Raw genomic sequence first — 15,092 nt, forward strand, 5'->3', positions numbered from 1 at the left:
CTGAGCCACTCAGTCATCCCCAGAATTCTTATTTAAAGTAATAATGGCTGTCACCTGGGTGGCTCAATTGGTTGAGCGTCTTACTCTGGCACAGGTCATGATCTCACTGTTCATGAGTTCAAGCCACCCATCAGGCTCACTGCTGTCAGCCTGTCAGTATAGAGCCTGCTTCAGATCCTCTGTCTCCCCTCTCTCTGCCCCTCCCTACTCTTGCTCTCTCCAAAAAAATAAATATTAAAAAAATAATAATAATGGCTAAAACCTCCCAAAATCTGTGGAGGGAAATAGATTGTCAGATTCATGAAGTCCAAATTACCCCCAAAAGATCGACTCTAAAGACATCTATACCAAGACACATTATACTTAAATTGTTAGGAGTAAAAATCAAAGACAGAATTTTTAGAGCAAGAAAAGTGACTTGTCACATATAAGGGAACCCCCATAAGACTATCAGTGAATTTCTCAGAACAAACTTAGAGACTTGGAAAAAGTGGGATGATATATGCAAAGTACTGAAAGAAAAAAAACGGGCCAATCGAGAATGTTATACCTAGCAAAACTGTCCTTTAAAAAATGAAGAAGGAGGAGCTAAGATGGCAGAGTGATAGGGGGACCCTATACTCGCCTTATCCCTCGAACACAGCTAGATAAATGTCAACTCATTCTGAACACCCAAGAAATCAATCTGAGGACTGAGAACAAACTGCACAACTAGCGGGAGAAAAGAGGCCATATCACGGAAGGTGGGAAGTGTGGAGATGTGATTTTGGCGACAAAAGCATCATATGTGCTATGGAGGAGAGGGAGCCCTGATCATGGAAAGAGGAGAAAGAGAGAGAATGCACACAGAAAGCACAGGGGATTGAAGAAGAAAAACAATTGCCCAAAATCATTTCCTGGGAAAAGAAGAGGGGCTAATTACCATGAGTTTTTACAACCAGGGGGGTTCAAAGACTGAAGTTTTAGAAGTCTTCATAGTGGCTGGTGTAGCAGTGCTCCTGTGGAGAAGGAGGGCAGAGGCCTGGGAGCAAAGAGCATGGTCTCAGGATCTCCTCAATCTCACTGGGAGAAACAGTTCCCCTTCTTGGAGTACATTTGGGAGAGGTGGCACTGCCTCTTAGGAGGAAAAAGAATTGGAGGGCACAATTGTGCTGCCCCAACTTTAGCATAGGGGTAGAGACACCTGCTGAGGGAAGCTAACCTGGATGCCAGCTTTTTGCTGGCTTTACCATAAACTCCAAGCCCCTGTGAGGTCAAGCTACTGCCCTTCTGGGACAAACTAGCACCAGCCACAGTATGGCAAGACCCTCCTCCAGAGGACCAGTGTGGGTCTGCACCGAACCAGAACCCTAAAATTTGGAGTTTTGAAACCTATCCTGTGTGCCCGAGAAAACACTGAAGCATTGCCCTTCCAGGTGGGCAGACAGCTTGGACACAGACCGGGTGTAGGCAGGGATCTGAGAGAAGGCTGAGACACAAGAGGGGTGAATGCTTACTCTTCTGTGAGGGATTCCTGGACAGTGGACAGCACGATTGCCCTTCTCTGGAGACGAGAGAGCAAACCGTACCATTTTTATGCCCTGCCAAGAGCACTGGCAGACTTCAGTGAGCAGCATAGCACCCACAGAAGAGGCTTGAGGTGTTTACACCAGTCCCCTCCCCCCTGCTCTCTACAGGTGCTTTTTTTTACTAGGGTAAATGTGCCTGAGAGCCAGAGTAGCAGTGGGCCCCCGCCCCAGAAGAGCAGCACAAAATCGCTGCACACACTGTCTTCTGACCATAGAGTGCTGCAAAGCTTCAGCTCTAGTGGAAATAGGATCAGGCTCATTTTAATAAGCAGACTAAAACACATCTAGTTAAAGCCCACCACACACTGGACAAGGACCAAACAGTCCCAACTGCAGACAAAGAGAATTTACCTGAGGGAAAGAGCAGCCAAAAAACAACAGCAGAGTGCACATAGCACACACCAGAAACACTTCCCAAGGTGCCAGACACTGGGTAGTATATGACCTCCTAAGAAAGCCATTACTCTCGGGAGCAGGAAACATAACAGGTTTTCCTAACATAGACAGAGACCTAGACAAATGCCAAAATGGAGGAATTCATCCCAAAAGAGAGAACAAGAAAAGGTCAGGGCCAGGGATCTAATCCAAACAGATAAAAGCAATATGTTTGATCCAGAACTTACAACAACAATCAGAAGGATACTAGCTGGACTTGAGAAATGTGTAGAAAACATGAGGGAGTTCCTTACAACAGAGATAAAAGATCTAAAAACTAGTCAAGTCAAAATTTAAAAAAATGCTATAACTGAGAAGCAAAACCAACTGGATGTAATGCCCACAAGGATGGAAGAAGCAGAGGAACAAATAAGTGAAATGGATAAAATTATGGAAAATAATGACACTAAAAAGAAGAGGGAAAGAGGGGCGCCTTGGTGGCTCAGTCAGTTAAGTGTTTGACTTCAGCCCAGGTCATGATCTTGCAGTTCATGATTTCGAGTGCTGCATCAGGCTCTGTGCTTACAGCTAACAGGCTGGACCCTGCTTCTGATTCTGTGTCTCCCTCTCTCTCTGCCCCGCCTCTCTGTTCTGTGTCTTGCTCTCAAAAATAAAAATAAACATTAAAATTAAAATTAAAAAAAAGAGGGAAAGAAAAATATTTGGTCACAAAAATAGATTTAGGGAACTCAGGGGCTGCATAAAGTGTAATAATATTATTATCACTGGATTCCGAGAAAAAGAGAGGGGGAAAGGGACAGAAGGTTTATTTGAGCAAATTATAGCTGAAAACGTTCCTAATTTGGGGAAATAAAGACATCAGAATCCAGGAGGCACAGAGAATTTTGATCAAAATTAATAAAAACAGGCCAACATCAAGACATATCATAGTATAATTTGCAAAATACAGAGAAAGGGGGAAAAAATCCTAAAAGCAGCAAAGGAAAAGAAATCCCTAACTTATAAGGGATGAAAAATAAGGTTGGCAGAAGACTTATCCAGAGAAACTTGTCAGGCCACAGGTAACAGAATAGAGAACCCAGAAACGGACCCACAAATGTATGACTAACTAATCTTTGACAAAGCAGGAATTGAGCATCCAATGGAAAAAGACACTCTGTTTAGCACATGATGCTGGGAAAACTGGACAACAACATGCAGAAGAATGAACCTGGACCACTTTCTTACACCATTCACAAAAATAACTTCAAAATGGATGAAAGACCTAAAGGTAAGATAGGAAGCTATCAAAGTCCTAGAAGAGAAAACAGGCAACAACTTCTTTGACCTCAGCCACGGCAACTTCTTACTTCACATGTCTCTGGAGGCAAGAGAAACAAAAGCAAAAATGAACTACTGGGACCTCATCAAGATAAAAAGTAACACAGCACAGCACAGGAAGCAATCAGCAAAACTAAAAAGTAACTGACAGAATGGGAAAAGATATTTGCAAATAGCATATCAGATAAAGAGTTAGTATCCAAAATCTATAAAGACCTCATCAAACTCAAGACCCAAAAAATAAATAATCCAGTGAAAAAATGAGCAAAAGACATAAACAGACAATTTTCCAAAGAAGACATCCAGATGACTAATAGAACATGAAAAAATACTCCACATCACTCATAATCAGGGAAATACAAATCAAAACCACAATGAGATACCACCTCACACCTCTCAGAATGGCTAAAATTAACAACTCAGGTAACAACAGATGTTGGTGAGGATGTGGAGAGACAGAACGCTTTTGCACCGCTGGTGAGAATGCAAACTGGTGCAGCCACTCTGGAAAACAGTATAGAGTTTTCTCAAAAAGCTAAAAATAGAACTACCCTATGACCCAGCAACTGCACTACTAGGTATTTATCCAAAGGATACAAAAATAGTAATTAGAAGGGGCACATGCACCCTGATGTTTATAGCAGAATTATCAAAAATAGTCAAATTATGGAAAGAGTCCAAATGTCCATCAACTGAAGAATAGATAAAGATGATGTAGTGTGTGTGTGTGTGTGTGTGTGTGTGTGTGTGTGTGTGTAATGAAATGTTACTAAGCCATCAAAAAGAATGAAATCTTGCCATTTGCAAATACACAGATGGAACTAGAGTATATTATGCTAATTGAAATAAGTCAGTCAGAGAAAGATAAGTACCATATGATTTCACTCATGTGTAGAATTTAAGAAACAAAACAGATGAACATTGGGGAAGGAAGAAAAAAAAGAGGGAAGCAAATCATAAGAGACAAGATCTTAAATACAGAAAACAAACTGAAGATTGCTGGAGGGGAGATGGGTAGGAGGATGGGCTAAATGGGTGACAGGTTATGAAGGACAGCACTTGTGAGGAGCACTGGGTGGTACGTGTAAGTGAGGAATCACTAAATTCGACTCCTGAAACCAATATTACACTATATGTTAACTAACTAGAATTTAGATAAAAACTTGAAGCAAAAAATAAATAAATAAAAAATTTTATTGCACTCTAGGTATTTATCCAAAGGGTATAATCCACCAAATATACTGATTCAAAGGGGCACACGCACCCCAATGCTAATAGCAGCACTATCAACAATTGCCAAATTATGGAAAGACCCCAAATGTCTATTGACTGATGAATGGATAAAGATACAGAGAGAGAATGGAATATTACTCAATGACCAAAAAGAATGAAATCTTGCCATTTTCAACAGTGTGGATGGAACTATTTTTTTAGTTTATTTATTTATTTTTGAGGGGGAGAGAGAGAGAGAGAGAGAGAGAGAGCATGAGCAGGGGAGGGGCAGAGAGAGAGGGAGACACGGAATCTGAAACAGGCTCCAGGCTCTGAGATGTCAGCACAGAGCCAAACGCCAGGTAGAACTCACTAACTGTGGGATCATGACCTGAGCTGAAGTTGGATGCTTAACTGACTGAGCCACCCAGGCACCCCTGGAATTAGAGTGTGCTTTGTTAAGTGAAATAAGTCAGTCAGAGAAGGACAGATATATGATTTCACTCATAAGTGGAACTGAAGAAACAAAACAAATGAACCCAGGGGACGGGAAGGAAAAATAAGACAAAAACAGAGAGGGAGACAAACCATAAGAGGCTCTTAAATACAGAGAACAAACTGAGAGCTGCTGGAGGAGAGGTGGGGGGGTGGGCTAACCGGGTGATGGGCATTAAGAAAGGCACTTGTTGGGATGAGCACTTTGTGTTACCTCTGAGTGATGAATCACTGGGTTCTATTCCTGAAGCTAATACTACATGGTATGTTGACTAACTTGAATTTAGACAAATAAATTTAAATAAATAAAAAATATAAAAAATGGAGGAGGGACAAAGACTTTTCCAGATTAATAAAACTGAAAGAATTCATCACTAGGCAACTGAAATAAAAGAATGCTAAACAGCAACATGAAAGCATATGAAAGTATAAATTTCACTGGTAAAGTTTATGATATACAAAAATACAGAGTAATGTGATAATGATGGTGTATAAGTCACTTAAAAATTTTTTGATGTTGGGGCGCCTGGGTGGCGCAGTCGGTTAAGCGTCCGACTTCAGCCAGGTCACGATCTCGCGGTCCGTGAGTTCGAGCCCCGCGTCGGGCTCTGGGCTGATGGCTCAGAGCCTGGAGCCTGTTTCCAATTCTGTGTCTCCCTCTCTCTCTGACCCTCCCCCGTTCATGCTCTGTCTCTCTCTGTCCCAAAAATAAATAAACGTCGAAAAAAAAAAAATTAAAAAAAAAAAATTTTTTTGATGTTATTATTTTAAGATAGAGAGCGCAAGCAAGAGAGGGGCAGAGAGAGAGGAAAATCTCCAGCAGGTTCTGCACTGTTTTTGCAGAGCCTGACGTGGGGCTTGATCGCACAACCATGAGATCATGATCTGAGCTGCAATCAAAAGTTGGATGCTTAACCAACTGAGCCACCCAGGTGCCCCATAAATCACTTTTAATCCTAGTATGAAAATTAAAAGACAAAGAATAGAATAAGAGCCTAAGAGGAAGTGTAACCACAAAAATTTGCCCATGGATATACAGTGTAAAAGCCAGCAAATCCTGATATAAATAAAATGAAAAGGGGAGAATAAGAGTGTAGTTCTTTTTAATGCAGTTGAATTTAAGTTGTTATTCGATTAAATAGACTGGTATAATAAGAAATTTTATTCAACCTTTATAGTAATTACAAAGGAAAAAACCTAGGGTAGATTCAAAAAAGAGAAAAGAATCAAAGTGTGTTCCTACAATAAAACCCCAAATATATGTCAAATCACAAAGACAGCAAGAGAGGAAGAAAGGAACAGTGGACTACAAAACAGAAAAAAAATTAACAAAATGACAATAGTAAGTCTTTACCTATAAATAATTACTTTAAATGTAAATTGATTAAACTCGCCAATCAAAAAATATAGAGTGGCTGAATAGATATAAAACAAAATCCAACTATATGCTATTTATAAGAGATTCATTTCAGATTTCAGGACATATGTAGGCTGAAAGTGAAGTGATGGAAAAAAAATATTCCATGCAAGTGACAACCAAAAGAGAGCAAAGGGGCGGTATTTTCATCAGATGGAAAAAGACTTTAAGACAAAAATTGTCATAAGAGACAAAAAGGTCATTAATAATAAAAGGATAAATTCTACAGCAATATACAACAATTATAAGTATATATGCACCCAACATCATAGCACTTAAACACATAAAGCAAATACTGGCAGATCTGAAGGAATAGTTAGACAACAATATTAGGAAATTTCAACTTCCCACTTTCAGTAATGGATAGGTCATCCACAAATATAATCAATAAGGAAACAGCAGACTTGAACAGAACGTAGACCAAATGGCCCTAACATCCGTATATAGAACATTCTTCCTAATAGCAGCAGAATATACATTCTTCTCAAGTGCACACAGAGCATTCTCCAGAATAGGTCACATAATAGGTCATAAAACAAGTCTTAACAAATTTAAGAAAATTGAAATCATTCCAAGTACTGTTTCTGACCACAATGGAATAAAGCTAGAAATCAATAATAAAAGGAAAACAGGAAAAGTAAAAGACAAATAAAAATGAGAACACATGGGAATGCAAGCTGGTGCAGCCACTCTGGAAAACAGTATGGAGGTTCCTCAAAAAACTAAAAATAGAAGTACCCTATGACCCAGCAATTGCACTACTAGGTATTTATCCATGGGATACAGGTCTGCTGTTTAGGAGGGACACATGCACCCCCACGTTTATAGCAGCACTATCAACAATAGCCAAAGTATGGAAAGAGCCCAAATGTCCATCGGTGGATGCATGGATAAAGAAGATGTGTTATATGTATACAATGGAGTATTACTCAGCAGTCAAAAAGAATGAAATCTTGCCATTTGCAACCATGTGGATGGAACTGTAGGGTATTATGCTAAGTGAAATTAGTCAGCCAGAGAAAGACAAAAATCATATGACTTCACTCATATAAGGACTTTAGGAGACAAAAGAGGTGAACATAAGGGAAGGGAAACAAAAATAATGTAAAAACAGGGAGGGGGACAAAACAGAAGAGACTCATAAATATGGAGAACAAACTGAGGGTTACTGGAGGGGTTGTGGGAGGGGGGATGGGCTAAATGGGTCAGGGGCACTAAGGAATCTACTCCTGAAATCATTGTTGCACTACATGCTAACTAACTTGGATGTAAATGTCAAAAAAAATTTTAATTTAATTTAATTTAAATAAAGAAAATTAAAAAATAAGATAGGAAAAAAATGAGAACACAACATACTCAAATTTATAGTATACAGCAAAAACAGCACTAAGATGGAAATTTATAGCAATAAATGCTTACATTAAAAAAGAAGATCTCAAACATCCCCGCTTTATACCTCAGTGAACTAGAAAAAGAACAAATTAAGCCCAAAGTTAGCATAAGGAAGAAAATAACAAATGTTAAAACAAAAATAAATGAAATAGAGATTAGAAAAAAATCAATGAAGCTAAGAATTGGTTTTTTGAAAAGATAAACAAAATTGACAACCCTTGAACTAGACTAAGAAAAAACTCAAGAAAACGAAAATCAGAAATGAAAGAGATGTTGCAACTGAGCCACAGAAAGAAGTAAGATCATAAAGGACTTATGAACAAGTACATGGCAATGAATTGGACAACCTAGAAGAAATGTATAAATTCCTAGAAACATACTACCTATCAAGATGGAATCAAGAAGAAGAAGAAATAGAAAGCCTGAACAGACCAATAACAAATAAAGAGATTGAATCAGTAGTAGAAAACTTCCCAAGAAAGAAAAAGCCAAGACCAGATCATGTCACAGGTCAATTATACCAAACATTTAAGGCATAATTACCAATCCTCTTAAAATCCTTCCAAAAATAGAAAAGAGAACACTTCCAAACTCATCTTATGAGGACAGCATCACCCTGATATCCAGATCAGGCAAAAACACCACAAGAAAAGAAAACTACAGGCCAATATCCCTGATAAAAATAGATGCAAAAATCCTCAAGAAAATATTAGCAGAGTAAATTAAACAGCACATTAAAAAGATCACACATGATGAAAAGGATTCATCCCTGGGATGCAAGGATGACATAACATATACAAATCAATGTGATATACCACATTAACAGCATGAAGAATAAAAATCACATGATTATCTCAATAAATGCAGAAAGGCAGTGGACAAAATTCAACACCCTCTCAACAAAATAGGTACAGAATAACATACCTCAACGCAATAATGGCCATATACGAAAAGCCCACAGTTCACACTATACCTAGTGGCGAAAAACGGAAAGGTTTTCCTGTAAGATCTGGAATAAGGCAAAGATGCTTACTCTCACCACTTCTACTTACCATAGCACTGGAAGTCCTAGCCAGAGATATTATGCAAGAAAAAGAAATAAAAAGCATCCAAATCAGAAATGAGGAAGTAAAATTGTGTCTGTTGGCCAATGACATGACCTTATATGTAGAAAACCCTAAAGATTCTCCTTTCCCCCCCAAAACTGTTAGAGCTAATAAACACATTTAGTAAAGTTTCAGAATACAAAATCAGCACACAAAAACGAGTTGCAATTCTATACACTAATAACAAACTATTCAAAAAGAAAATTATCCTATTTACAGTAGCATAAAATACTTAGTAATAAACTTCACCAGGGAGGTAAAAGACTTATACATATAAAAGTATAAAATAGTGATGTTGGGGTACCTGAGTCGCTCAGTAGGTTGAGCGTCCTACTCTTGATTTCGGCTCATGCCATGATCTCTTGGCTCATGCTGACCACGTGTGGCCTTCTTGGCATTCTCTCTCCCTCTCTCTAGGCCCTCCCCTGCTCACGCTCTCTGTCTCTCCCTCAAAATAAATAAATAAACATTTAAAAATAAAACGAATAAAATACTGATGTAAGAAACTGAAGCAGACACAAATAAGTGGGAAGACATTGATGTCACATGTTCAAGAATTAGCAGAATTTATACTGTTCAAATGTCCATACTACCTAAAGCAATCTACAAATTCAATGCAACCCCTATCAAAATTCCAATGTCATTCTTCACGTAAAAAAAGAAAGTCCTAAAATCCGTAAGGAACCACAAAAAATTCTGAGTAGCCAAAGAAATTTGAGCAAAAAGAACAAAGCCAGAGACGTCACGCTTCCTGACTTCAAAGTATATTCCAAAGCTAAGTAATCAAAATAGTATGGTGCTGGCGTAAAAATAGACTCACAGGCCAATAGAACAGAACAGAGAGACAAGAAATAAGCCACAAATGTATGATCAACTGCTCTTTGACAAAGGTTCCAAGACTACACAATGGGGAAAGAATCATCTCTTCAATAAATGGTTTGGAAAAACTGGATATTCAAACACAAAGAATGAAATTGGACCCTTATATTACACCATACACAAAATTTAACTCGAAAAGGGTTAAACATAAATTTAACATAGCTTTAACATAAGGCCAGAAACCATCAAACTCCTAAAGGAAAACATAAGGGATAAGCTTCTTGACACTGGTCTTGGCGATGATTTCTTGGATGTGGTAACAAAAGCAAAAACAGACAGTGGGACTACATCAGACTAAAGATCTGCACGATAAAGGAAACAGTCAACAAAATGAAAGGACAACCTACAGAATGGGAGATATATTTGCAAAATATGTATCTGTTTAGGGTTAATATCTAAAATATATAAGGAACTCCTACAAGTCAATCACAAAACAGCAGCAACAACAAAATAACCCTATTAAACATGGGCAAAGGAACTGAACAGACATTCTCAAAAGAAGGCATACAAACGGGGAACAGGTACTTGAGAAAGTGCTCAACATCATTAATCATCAGGGAAATGCAAATAAAGGTCATAACAAGATATTATCTCACACCAGTTAGGATAGCTATTATTTGAAAGAAAAAAGATAACAAGCATTGGCCAAGATGTGGAGAAAAAGGAACTCTTGTGCGCTGTTGGTAGGAATGTAAACTGGTGCAACCACTATGGAAAACAGTATGGTGGGTCTTCAAAAAAAAAGAAAAATAGAACTGCCACATTAAGCCAACAATCCCACTTGGGGGTGTGTGTGCAAAAGAATTGAAATTAGGGTCTTGAAGAAAGAGTTATCTGCACTCCCATGTTCATTGCAGCATTTTTCACAGTAGCCAACACACTGAAGCAACCTAAGTGTCCACAGATAGATGAATGGATATATACACAGGTATATATAAATACATATACAATCTCCACACATAACGTACATACATAATCTACGTACGTATGTACATATTCATGTGCATGCATGTATATGTAATGTGTATATATGCATATATGTATGCATGTCGATTATACATGTATTTATAGAGAGGTCAATATATATGTGTGTGTATGTGTGTACGTACACATAATGGAATATGATTAAGCCTTAAAGAAGGAAACCCCGGCATTTGTGATAACATGGATGTACCTGGAAAACATTATGCTGAATTAAATAAGCCAGACACAGAATGGCAAATACCACCCGACATGACTCACGTGAGGAATCTAAACCAGTCAAACGCAGAGAGAATGTAATGGTGGTTGTTAGCTTTGGAGGGATAGGGAAACAGGGAGTTATTAGTCAAAGGGTACAAAGTTTCAAAGATTAGTAAAGTCCTAGAGGCACCTGGGTGGCTCAGTCAGTTAAGCTTCTGACTTCGGCTCAGGTCACAACGTCACACCTTGTGAGTTCCGGTCCTGCGTCGGGCTCTGTGCTGACAGCTCAGAGCCCGGAGCCTGCTTTGGATTCTGTGTCTCCCTCTCTCTCCCCCTCCCCTGCTTGCGCTCTGTCTCTCTCTCAAAAATAAAAAAAAGATTAATACGTCCTAGAGACCTACTGTGCAGCATATCACCTGTAGTTAACAATATTGTATTTTAAACTTAAAATTTTTCTGAGAGGGTACGTCTTATGTTAAATGTTTTTACTGTACACAATAAAAATAATAAAGAAGGTGGAAGAAAATTTTTAGAGGTGATGGATATATTTATGGCACAGGTTGTGATGATAGTTTCATAGGTGTATACTTACCTGCAAACTTATCAAATTGTATACATTAAATACATACTGTTTTTTTGTATGTCAATCATACCTTAACAAAGTGCTTGCTTTAAAAAAGAACTCTGGGGACACCTAGGTGGCTCAGTTGGTTAAGTGCTGACCTTGGCTCAGGTCATTATCTCACGGTTCATGGGTGTGAGCCCCATTGGGGTTCTGTGCTGACAGCTCAGAGCCTGCTTCAGATTCTGTGTCTCCCCCACTCGTGCTCTCTTTCTCTCTCTCGCTCGCTCAAAAATAAATAAGCATTAAAAAAAATTTTTAAAGAACTCTCAAAACTCATCAGTAAAAAGAAAAAAAAAACCTCTATTTAGAAAATGGAAAAAACATGTGAACAAACACTTCACAAAAAGGGTATAAAGATGGCAAGTCAGCATCTAGAAAGATATTCAATATCATTATCCATCAAGGAAATAGAAATTAAAACCACAATGAGATATTGCTGTACCTGTCAAAAGCACTAAAATAAAAAATAGTGGCAAAACCAAATGCTGTGGAGGATGAGGAGAAACTGGATGTAAAATGGTACACTCTGGGAAAGAGTATGGCCGTTTCTTACAAAATTAAAAATGTGCTTACCCTATGACCCAGCAATTGCCCTCTTAGACATTTATTCCAGAGAAATGAAAAGTTATGTTTACACAAAAACCTGTACACAAATGTTCATAGCAGCTTTATTTGTAACATCCCAAATCTGGAAACAACCCAGATGCCTTTCAACCAGTGAACAGTGAAACAAACTGTTTACATTTGTAGCACCTTCATAGCATGGCATACTACCCAGCCAAAAAAGGAATGAACTGTTGATATACACAAGGACGTGGATGAATTTCAAGGGAATTTTGCTGAGTGAATAAAGACAGTCCGAAGAAACTAAATGACTTTGTAATTCCATTCACATAACATTCTTGAAATGACAAAATAATAGAAAAACAGATTAGTGGTTGTCAGCCGGCCCCTCCTCCTCCCCCCCCCCCCCCCGCCAGTATGTGGGTTATAGCAGGTAACAAGAGGAATTCTGTGGTGATGAAGAGTTCTGTCTGTATCTTGAAGGTGGTGGCGGATAGGTACCTAACACATTTGATAAATTCTATGGAACTAAATACACAACAAACATGCGCGGGCGCGCGCACACACACACACACACACACACGAGTACAAGTAAAACCGGGGAAATCTAAATAATATCGGTGGGCCAATGCCAACATCCTGGTTGGGATATTGCCCTACAGTGTTGGGAACCGTTGCCAGCATGGAAAACTAGGTGAAGGGTGGACAAGATCTCTCTGCATTGTTTCTGAACAACTGCATGGGAACCTACTATTATCTTAACATACTTTTATAGTATTACTAACGTGCGTCTCTGCCGCAGCATCCACGATCAGGGTTATTTATTTTTAAAAATAGAGTGCAACCCTTTAGAAATGCGACGTCAAAGCCAGAAAGCTATTTCACAAATTTTAAGAAACCACCTAGCTCCTAAGTGCCACTCCCTCACCTTGCTGTCAGCGAGGTGATGTGTGCTGCATAGTGTTGGAATTAGCAGTTCCAGAGGGAGACACTGGCCGCGGCCTCGCGGCGTGGAGGGAGTGTGTGTGTGTGTGTGTGTGCGTGTGCGTGTGTGTGTGTGTGTGTGCGCGTAGGTGGGCACTGGCATGAACGTGAGGAGGAAAGCAGGGAGAGCCATGCCTCTGTTACTGTCAAAGAAGGTGGTGGGTGGGCTGCGGAAGGTAGCGCTGAACGCCAGGCAGGGGTGTAAGGAGGGTGCCGGCGCCTCAGGAACGCCCCCCTGCTGCCTCCTCCGGGAGGCCGTGGGCGGCGGCCGCACACCCGGGCGCAGGGACTGAACCCCAGCAGCCGCAGCAAAAGGTGAGCGCGGGACGGGGGCGGGAGGCGCGGCCTCCGCGCGGCGGCCCGCAGGCCCCCCGAGCAGCCCCGCTCGCGGCGGCGGCGGCGGCGGCGGCGCCGGGTCTCGGAGGCTGCGGCCGAGACGCCAAGGAGCCTCCGACTATGCCAGGAGCGCGGCGCGCAGGCCGAGGAGGGTGGGGCCGCCCGGAAATCCCGGCGGCGCCAGCCGGGCAGCTTCTGCAGGCCGGGGGCGCGCACGCGAGGGGCACGTGGGTGTGTGGGTGCAGCGGTGCCGCGGGGCCTCCTTCCCGCGGCGCCCTCGGCCGGGTGCCGGCGCTTAGAGGGACGTTGGGCGGGGTGCCTGCGGGGCACAGGCGGCGCCCTGCGGGCAGGCCGGGGGCGGGGACAGCCCCGAGGCCCAGCGCCTGGAGACGCTCTCCGCCGGGGTGTCCTGCTGGGTGCCCGGGCCCCCCTCCCGGCTCCCGTGCGAAAAGCCCGGCGGCTTTGTCCGCGGATGGCCAAGGGTGCGGGCGGAGGACCCCGGGGCTCCAGATCCCGGCACGGCGGGGGGGGGGGGGGGAGGGAGGGGGAGAGGCTGGGATGGACAGAGACCGGCGCGGGCGCCGTAGGGCTCCGAGGCAGCTGCACCCGCCACCGAGCTCCGGGGCACCGGCGCCGGGACCCGCGAGGCCCGCGGGTTCCACGTGGGTGGACTGCGAGCCGGGGTCGGCGGTGCGGTCGCGGGGCGCCGTCGTGTGCGCTTCCTTGCGCCGGCACACGGGCCCGAGCTTCCACCTGTCCCGGGCGGGGGTGGCGCTGGGAGCGCGCGGCGCCGGCAAGGCTGCCCCGCCGGGGGCCTGGGCGGGGTGGGGAGCCGGGGTGGGGGTGGGGGGGGGGCTGAGGTGTGGCTGCGGGGGCGGAGGCGGGAGGCTCGGCGAGGCGGTGGCCGCGCTGCCGCAGCAGCCCCGCAGTGAGCGCCCGGCGCGGCGGAGGCGGCAGGGGGCGGCGAGGTGCCCGCCCGCCGGTCGCACTGCGGTCTTTGCCGGCGTCAACGCGTCCTCGGGATGAAAGCTAAAAGAAAAGGGCCCACTTAAAGGGGCCAGGGCGGGCAGAGACTTCTGCGGGGTCCAACCTGCTGGAAGACTTCGGCCGCGGGGACGTGGAAATTGCAGGGCAGCTCCAGGTGTCATAATGCGGGAAGGTGACCGCGAGCGCGGCTGCGCCTCGGCTGGGGCTGGGCTCCCACGAGCGCAAGCCTCGAGGAGGCGACCCTGTCAATTGGGCACTGCCCACAGGGGTCCCAAAGCTAGCATTAACCCCTTCCACTCCTACTCCAACACCTCCAAAGTCCTAGTGGTCCATGTTATGAAGAAGAAGAATCGTTTTCCACTCTGTTCACCTCTGTCCCCAAATCCCCACGAGGCAGCTTTTCACAGTCCTAAGGCATGGTCACGCCAAACCCACGGCAGGTTGCTCGTGTGCGAGGCTTTTGGCTCCGCTAACCCCGGACGGTGCCACCGGAGGACGCTGAAGGCAAAGTCTCGGCGGCCGCCAGGGTTTGCGGAGTGGAGGCTGCCGGCGCCCCCGAGACTACCGCGCGAGCAGTGCCCCCCTCGCCGGGCAGGCGGGTCGGCCCTGCACCGACACTCGGCCGGGGT

The 15,092-nt window shown here is 43.2% G+C and overlaps 1 protein-coding gene across 2 annotated transcripts in view; it reads left to right on the forward strand.

The window, feature by feature from the left end:
- The first annotated feature begins 13,168 nt into the window (after positions 1-13,168).
- Positions 13,169-15,092, forward strand: part of LOC123575878 — a 131,712-nt gene continuing 129,788 nt past the window's right edge. Inside the window, exon 1 of one of the 2 annotated variants that reach the window (XM_045436786.1) lies at positions 13,169-13,455. The gene's annotated coding sequence lies outside the window, so the exon portion shown is untranslated. The remainder of the gene's footprint in view (positions 13,456-15,092) is intronic. The other variant, XR_006701061.1, reaches the window with a different exon arrangement.

The sequence above is a fragment of the Leopardus geoffroyi genome, chromosome C2 (assembly GCF_018350155.1).
Source record: "Leopardus geoffroyi isolate Oge1 chromosome C2, O.geoffroyi_Oge1_pat1.0, whole genome shotgun sequence".
NCBI lineage: Eukaryota > Metazoa > Chordata > Mammalia > Carnivora > Felidae > Leopardus > Leopardus geoffroyi.